The sequence below is a fragment of the Ischnura elegans genome, chromosome 2 (genome assembly GCF_921293095.1).
Source record: "Ischnura elegans chromosome 2, ioIscEleg1.1, whole genome shotgun sequence".
Lineage (NCBI taxonomy): Eukaryota > Metazoa > Arthropoda > Insecta > Odonata > Coenagrionidae > Ischnura > Ischnura elegans.
The window spans coordinates 110,199,007-110,207,146 of NC_060247.1; positions in this window are offsets into that span (position 1 = coordinate 110,199,007).

Here is an 8,140-nt window from a genome sequence, read left to right on the forward strand (position 1 = left end):
CTGCAGTACTCAAATCCAGGTGGTGATACAGTTAGACTTACGGCATGCAAGAAAGACTGCGTGCATATCGGCCATTATAAAATTTTGGGAATATTATTCATTAATATAAGGTAAACGCATAATGACGTTAAAATTTCGGGACAGTCATTTTCTGCACCATATATTTATCGTGAAAAGCTCTGTTAAAATCTCCCCAGCGAATTTATTTTATAGTTTTTAATTTCCAAATTCCCAGCTTTACGGCTGTTTCATAGGCGATTCTGGAACAGTTGATTGCTGCTCTGAGATTAGAGTCAAATGAAGACATGGGCGTAATCAGTGACTAAGTGAGCGTGGTGTCGCTCAGTTACTCACTGCTCGCGACATGACGTCATGAAATTGAGTGATGTAACATCATGAAACTACGCCACGTAATGTCAAGGTGCTAATCCCTCACCGGTTTTGAGAGCAAGGAAAAAACACTCTGTCCTAATCACCAGAACAAAGAATAATAAGTGACAGTGAAATAAACTTAGTTCTGAAGTTCATAATTCAATTTCATGAAATAATATACATCATTCATGCTTGATCTCCACATCAGTGAATCCAAACTGGAGAAAAGATTTAGGCAACCAAACACGGGCTTACGGATTTCAACGAACGTAACTTTTCCCTGATAAAGAGTACGCAAAGTTCGCGATGCGTAAACCTTGGAGGCCCAAGTTCACGACCTCATTTAGCCCGGTCAAAATAGACATTGACCATCGCATAAATTGCCAACAAGCTGAAAATTTGCATGAACCTCAAGGATACCACTCTAATGAAATCCTGAAAAGTCCCCATCGATCCCGTGCGTGCAAAAATTTTATTCAAGGTAAAAGGTCACAAAAATGAGTTTTTTTTGTCCAAACGGTTAGTTTTATGATAAAATTGCTCCGATCAAAATTGTAGATCAGAAAATTGTCTACGAAATTGTCTCTTCACTTTTTTCTCTAAGATTTACCGTTTCTGAGAAAAAGCCATTCGAATGTAGGCTGGAGATGAGATAAAATGTCGTCGATAGAAATTACCTTTCCTTTAAATTCAATACGCTCGTTGGTTGCCAAAATAAAGTGAGATTAATTTATCGTCTGTAAATTTAAAACTCGCCTCTTTATTTTGAATATTTCGCGATTTTGAATTGGCGGCTACGAAAAAATAACTAAATCTCTCTCTTCACTGTGCGAGCAGTTTTTAAAGGGACCTCCGCTTTCTTACTCTTGGAAGAAAAAAAAACCTCCTTCCGCCTGGCCGGCTTGCCGTTATCTCTCCCGCGGCAAAGAAAAAATATATTATTTTCTTATTTTTCGCTTATCTTTTTCGTCCTCGCGGCATTGTCCGCCAGCCTTTTGTTTTCAATTCCCTACGCGCTTCCTTATGTATGACCTATCCCAAACTAGTGAGAGAGAATGATTTATTTTTAAAACAAATTTAATAATGTTTGCGTATTACTCTACAAGCATTCGAGATTTCATTGATTTAGAAGCAGACTAACCTCTACTTTTGAAATCCCATTCCCAGAAAAGAATGCGAATAGTATCGTCTCTCTCCTCGTGAATGCAAACGGGGTTGACGGTTTTAGTGATCGTGGGACAGCGTCGGTTTGGATGGGTAATGTCCGGTGCTGTGTTGACCGGCAGAACCCAGAGCTCCCTCAGCTTCTCTCCTTCTCAGATGCATCTATGAGGGAAGAAAAACCAAACTGACCGACGAAGACAAAACATCCTCTGGAAGCACGCCTTGGCCTGGGGAACGATGAACGGCTTCTAGTTATGGAGTTATTAAAGGAGGGGTGGTAGGTAGTGAGAGAGAATACCTTCCCCCCTCAGCCCGAATTCTCCCCTCAATCTTCCCGGTTTCTCCTCCCGGTCTTGGCCATTCTCGGCCAAATACCGGGAGCATAATGCGTAGGGACTTGAGGTGGATAACCGGTCATTTGACCGGGGCCAGGAGCCAACTCTCGCGCCCTTTAAGGGGGGTCCTGGGTCTCCTCCGCCCCCTCCTCCGGCTGGGCTTCCCCTCCAACGGCCCCTTCGGCGTCCTCCTCCCCCGTCACCGAGGGCGACCCGTCAGAAGTCGAGGTGGATGATTGTGCCCGTTGGGGGTCTCGTTCTGGCCGTGGGGAGTCGGGCCATGTTGCAGGGGGTGTTAGGACACCAGCCATATACACATAAGAAATGAAGTGCTCTAACGAAGTTGGGACTAGCGTTTATTAAAGTCCTTTATGGTTCGGGGAAAAAACGAATGCCCATATCTATCGGTTCGGCAAAAGATCTCTCTTAATTTATCTCTTCTATAGGACCTGGAAATATAGTGTGGCTCTAATATTATGTTCTCTATGTCGCTCTTAGCCTATCCTAATATAAGCATAGCGCGCAGCCTCTGAGTCTCCCGCGGCTCCCATCCTAATGCGTTTAACATCTGGGTAACGCTGTCTGTACGTCTGTAACCGTTTTTGACGAACAGCGTAGCCTTCTTTTGTATTTTATTCAGTTCGTGGATTAAGTCTTTCTGAACCAGAATCCATACGCTCGCTGCATATTCAAGATCCGGTCGGACGAGTGCGAAATAGCACCTTTCTTTTATTTTCTCATCCGAAAATCTTCCCACAATACGCTTGTCGAATCCTAATTTCTTCAGGGCTATGCCACAAATATTCCTTAAATGTGTTCCCCACGAGAGGTTCGAGGTTATTGTAACTTCCAGGTACTTTACTTCGTGTGTTGCCTTTATGTTAATACCATCCACTGCATAAACATGATTATAGTTGGACGAATTCCGCAAGAAATGTATCGCCATGCATATGCTCAGATTATGTTCGAGTCCCCACTCTTAGCTCCACATATGAACGTTGTTTAAATCCTATGATAGAATTTCATAGTCAGAGTGATCGCTAATTTCGCGATAGATGACAGCGCCGTCAACTGCTAATGGGGGAGCAGAGATCATTAATGCATGTAATGAACAACAGGGGGCCGATCACGCTTCATTATGGAAAACCTGATGTAACTTTTACTACTTCAGAGCTAACTCCGTCGAGAACTACTTTTTGTTTACGATCTCTGAGAAAGTCGCGTATCCAGTTTACCACTGTTACGTTTAATCCGCATGACTGTAATTTGCATAAAAGTTTGCTGTGGATACCGTGTCGAAAGCTTTCTTAAAATCTAGAAATAATGAGTCAACTTGTCTTTTCGATTCACCAGATTTTACAACGCCGTGAAGAAAAAGCGCGAGCTGTGTTTCGCATGATCTACTTTTTCGGAATCCGTGATGATAGTCATGGAGGAAGTTACGTCTGTCCAAGAAAGTCATGATATTGCTAACGACGATATGCTCAAGTATCTTGCCTATAATCGATTTTAATGAAATCGGACGGGAGTTGCCTGGGTCATGTCTGTTTCCCTTTTTAAATATGGGTGTAACCCTTGCAGTTTTCCAGTATAGCGATAACTTTCCTTAGGAAAGTTACTTCTTGAATATCATATCTGAGGAAGGTGCGATCTGAAGAGCTAACTCCTTGAGGACACGCGCGGGTAATCCTTCCGGACCCGGAGATTTACTATTCTTAATCGATTGTAGTTGTATAGTTATCCCATCAAGTTGTATAGAGATTTCTTCCATCGGTTCCTCAGTGCATGGGTTGTCTAAATTAAATTGAGTATCGTCAGTAGTGTACACACTTACGAAGTGGGAATTTAACGTATTAGCTTTGTCGATATTTTCAGTGACAAGTTTACCAACTTTATCAAACAACGAATCTACGGTTGAATATTTTCTCTGAAGCTCTCTTGCGTACGACCAATAGGATTTCGGATTTTCTTCGAGTAATTCACCGAGTACTTTTTTCTTGAACTTTTGCATTGCAGTTCGCATTGATTTCTTGGTTATTGAGCGTTGTGCAGTGTAACTTTCGTTAGCTTCAAGTTCCTTCGATTTATTATCCAACGTAATGGATTTTCTGTACACGTTGTATAGTTTTCTCTGTTTCCTAAGTTCCTTTCTGACATCGATGTTGTACCAGCGTGGTTCCTTATAATCACATTTCAGTTTTTGCGGAATATGTTCGTTGATTTCTTGGCGCAGAATTTCTGAAAAGCATTTCCATGCTACACCTGTGATTTTTTCCTTTGATGTAGCTACAAATTTTTTGCAGGAGTCATTGAGCATCTCGCCAAATTTAGTGATGTTGCATTTATCAAATAAGTAAATATTGCGTTTTGGTTTTACGGCTGACACAAAATCAATTTTTAACATTGCAAAGATTACTTTGAGATTGCTTATACCGTAAATAATATCGACTTATTTTATCAACTTAGGATGGCTTACTGCTAAAAGGTCTAATATCTTATTTCCTCTCGTAGGCTTGTCAACTAATTGGGCGAGAGAGTGATTTACAAGTACGTTGAGTAAGATCTCGCTTATTTCTCTACTCCTTGAATTCGGTTTTACAGTATAAGTATCCCAGTTTATAGATGGAAGATTAAAATTTCCCCCGATACTATTACACTTTTACTGTCTCTCTGAGTAAATGCGGATATTTGATTTTCTAGTTGGTAGATAATATCGTCTTCGGAGTTTGGAGGTCTATAAAAGGAGCAAACATGAATAATCCTTTTTTTTCGTTGTTCAATTGTGCACTGTACGCTTTCTATTTCGTTGTCAATTATTTCGTGGGCGGCGCTGTGCAAATGTGATTTAACTGCTATAAAAATTCAGCCACTTGTACTAATGCGTTAATCGAATTTGTAAATTTTATATTCTGGAGGAAAATTTCGCTGTGGCTTATATCTTCCATAAGCCAGCTGTCTGTCCCCATGACCACGTCTGCATCCTGAAAAATATGCTCCATTTCGGCGCGCTTGCTTTTACGCTATGGCCATTAACTACAACAAGGTTAATGATATACTTTGTAGTTTGAGTTTCGGTTGGTTCTTTTCCAAGCTTTTGCGTACTCAGCGCATGAATTTTATAGGCAGTGCTAATAATTTTTGAAATATGTCTTTTTTCTCTGGAGCACGTGTGATGGGAATATGGACGCTATTGTCCGGCGTTACCGCTCCTAAGCTTACTTTCTTGTGAATACTTTCGCAATGCGGATTTCCTCGGAGGCTAAAATATGTATGCTTGTTATTAATGCCATATAGCTAACAAGTGCACATAATGCCAATTTTAAAAGATGATTCGCGCTGTTGACTGTAGTTCCTGCCTTGTTGCCAATACTCGATTGCAGTAGAAATATATCTAAACAAACCTTCCTTAAAAGAAAGGTAGGTAAAAATGATTTTATTTTCATTGTTTGTGATGGCGATAATACTTTATCTATTTTTTACGTTCTGTTTTCTGTTTATATCCTTTTTAATGTGCACTGTTATCCGTGAGCTGGTGCATTAAAGGTAGTGACTAATAACATATGCAGGCTAAGTGCAATTTTAGGTATTTATTGTTCAATTATTTGTCTCACGAAAATCACGTTTCATTGAGTGACTAAGTTAAAAATATCGAAATCTGACATTTATAAGCTCCCCAGTCAATTTTACTGCGCATTATATTGGATATCAAATATGTAAGGAGATGTTTTGATGATGAAAGAGAGATATTCCTAAACTGGTGTCATTCGCGAACATGATAAATAATCTTTCGATAAAATTCGTCATACTAGGCCTAATTCATGCTAAGGATCTACACTTTGCGCATTTGCAATGGATATTGATATTCAGTTCCTACGTAATTCTGTTGTTTATACCATCCTCTCTTAAGCTTACGAAAGGAAACCGCAGTCACACCTTAGTCAAGTTTCAAGATTTTGGGTTGAGTATTGTGAAAAATGACTATGGGAGGAAAATATTTCATTTGCTCACGCTTAGTCGGGTTTATTATGCCTTTCATCTTATTTGTTTTATCAAATTGATGGGTGCCTTATTAACAGTATTTATCAAACTACATTTATCAAAATTATTTTGTCAAAGTAACAGAAATATGTAATGCTTGACATAAATCCTAATTGCAATGAGCTCGATCAGAAACTTGTATTCCTAACTGTACTTTTTGTAGAGTTCATTTGCTTTATGTAATGCTTTATTCATTAACACTAAGAGGACGGGAGTTTCGCGCTACCTAGAAGGACGGCTAGGGGTCATTTGACCCGTAAAATGTATTTTGGAATAAAACGCCTAATTTTCAACTAATATTTAGTTTAATCGTATTAATTGTTGAATCAGTGCATTAAAAACACTGTTTAACATTATTAAATATTTTTTCCATCGTCAAAAGTTAATAACAATTATTTTAAAGAATCATGAATTAAACCGTAGGTATGTAGTAGTCGATTGCAAATCAAATAATGAAAATGCATACACTCAATACAAAAGTTGTGTTACATGTTTAAACAATAGGGGTACTGGATTTACAGAATTTGCATTAAAATTTTTTAAACTTATTACTTTGTTGTAAATCTCAGACAGACAGTATTTTTTCATCGCTGTTTCCACAAAATATTTTTTTGCGCTGAATGCGTTCATTGGACGATTTATTCATCTACATCTAAATACACACATTTACCCGCAAGCCACTTAAAAGCGAGTGGCAGGGGGTGTTAGGACACCAGTCATTTGCACATGAAATGGAATTTGGAAAATGGAAAGGAAATTGGTGCAATGATTCAATTTGATGGTATTTGGCACCTTTGTCTTTTCTGTGCCCGTGGAGATATGGCTGTTGGATTTGGACACGTGTAAATAAATTGATACATGCTATCCATCATATCTACTCCCACTTTGTTTTTATTATGAAATAGGATGGTCTCTGGTATTCTTTTATTCGTTTCGGAAAAAGTGTCGTCTGAGATCATGCTGCTGAGTGAAAGTACATTATTGTTCTAGTTTGCCTGATTCTACGAAAAAGTATGGCCTAAGGTATTTTTGAACACTCGCGTTGAATGGATTACATGGCTATTTTAGGGGTCATGGATATTTGTGCGTCACGCCTGTTTTTTTCAGATCGTCCATGCAAGAAAAGTTTTCCATTTTTGTATGACTTCCTGCCAGCAGGATGGATGGAAAATAATTGTTACAAGGTACATTTATTCCCGAATTCTTGTATGTTACGGTCACTTTAGTAACTATTTATTTCCCCAACGCTTGATTTGATGGCCAATCATCATCTTTGCCACAATATGGAAATTCATTTAGGCTGTATTTTCATTTCACATCTGTATTCACATTTCACAAAACCCAGTACTCGATTCTAAATTTGTCTGGTTTCTTTGGAATTTACCTCATAAAAGGACAGTTGCATTTTGTTGGATAGAGCTTTGCATTTGTTATCACGCCAAAGTCGCCATCGGATTCACTATCTTGGACTTCGTCGCATCCATCACACGCAGATGTTGATGGATTGGTCAGAATGTCCTGGAACTGATGTTTACGATTCACTTCCAGACTGATCTTCAATATTCCCTACAGCTATTTGATTCGCGACGATTCTCTTCTCTTGATATATTTCTCGACTTCTTACTTTCTTCCTCAACTCGCTACTGATATGCATGCGAAAAAATCTACAAACGAAAGCGCATTATGGTAGAATCTTCTCTAGTTGCATTGGAGGTATAGAGAGCTGGAGAGCATTAGAAATTCATACAAAAGGACAACATTTTCAGAAGTAACGCTAATTGCCGTTCGAAAGGCAGGGACTCAACCGCCCACCGAATCCTGATTCGTATCTTCCAGGAACTTGAAGTAATGCTTCTTTTTCGACCTACGTGCGCATTCCAAGGGTAGGATTTACATCAGAATTTTACAGTCCACCCAATTCCTCCGCTCTCTCAAAAAGAGACAGGATTTTTCCCCAGGACGCAGCGTGCAGTCAACCCGCCCCAAACCCCGACGGGGTCAGGCGGCACTAATGCTGGACACACGGCAAAGGGGCTACGTCAAGTGACAGTGCCGTCAGGCCAGAAAAATGAAAGTTATTCGTATACCTGATGAGTCGATATTGAAAATAATGTCTCTAAGAGCTCTGAATCTTGGACGACGGAAAACAATTCTTGGGATGCGTGACGATTTTCCGGTGTGGGTAATACAATAATCATTGAACAATAAATAAAACAAAATTAAAATATCAT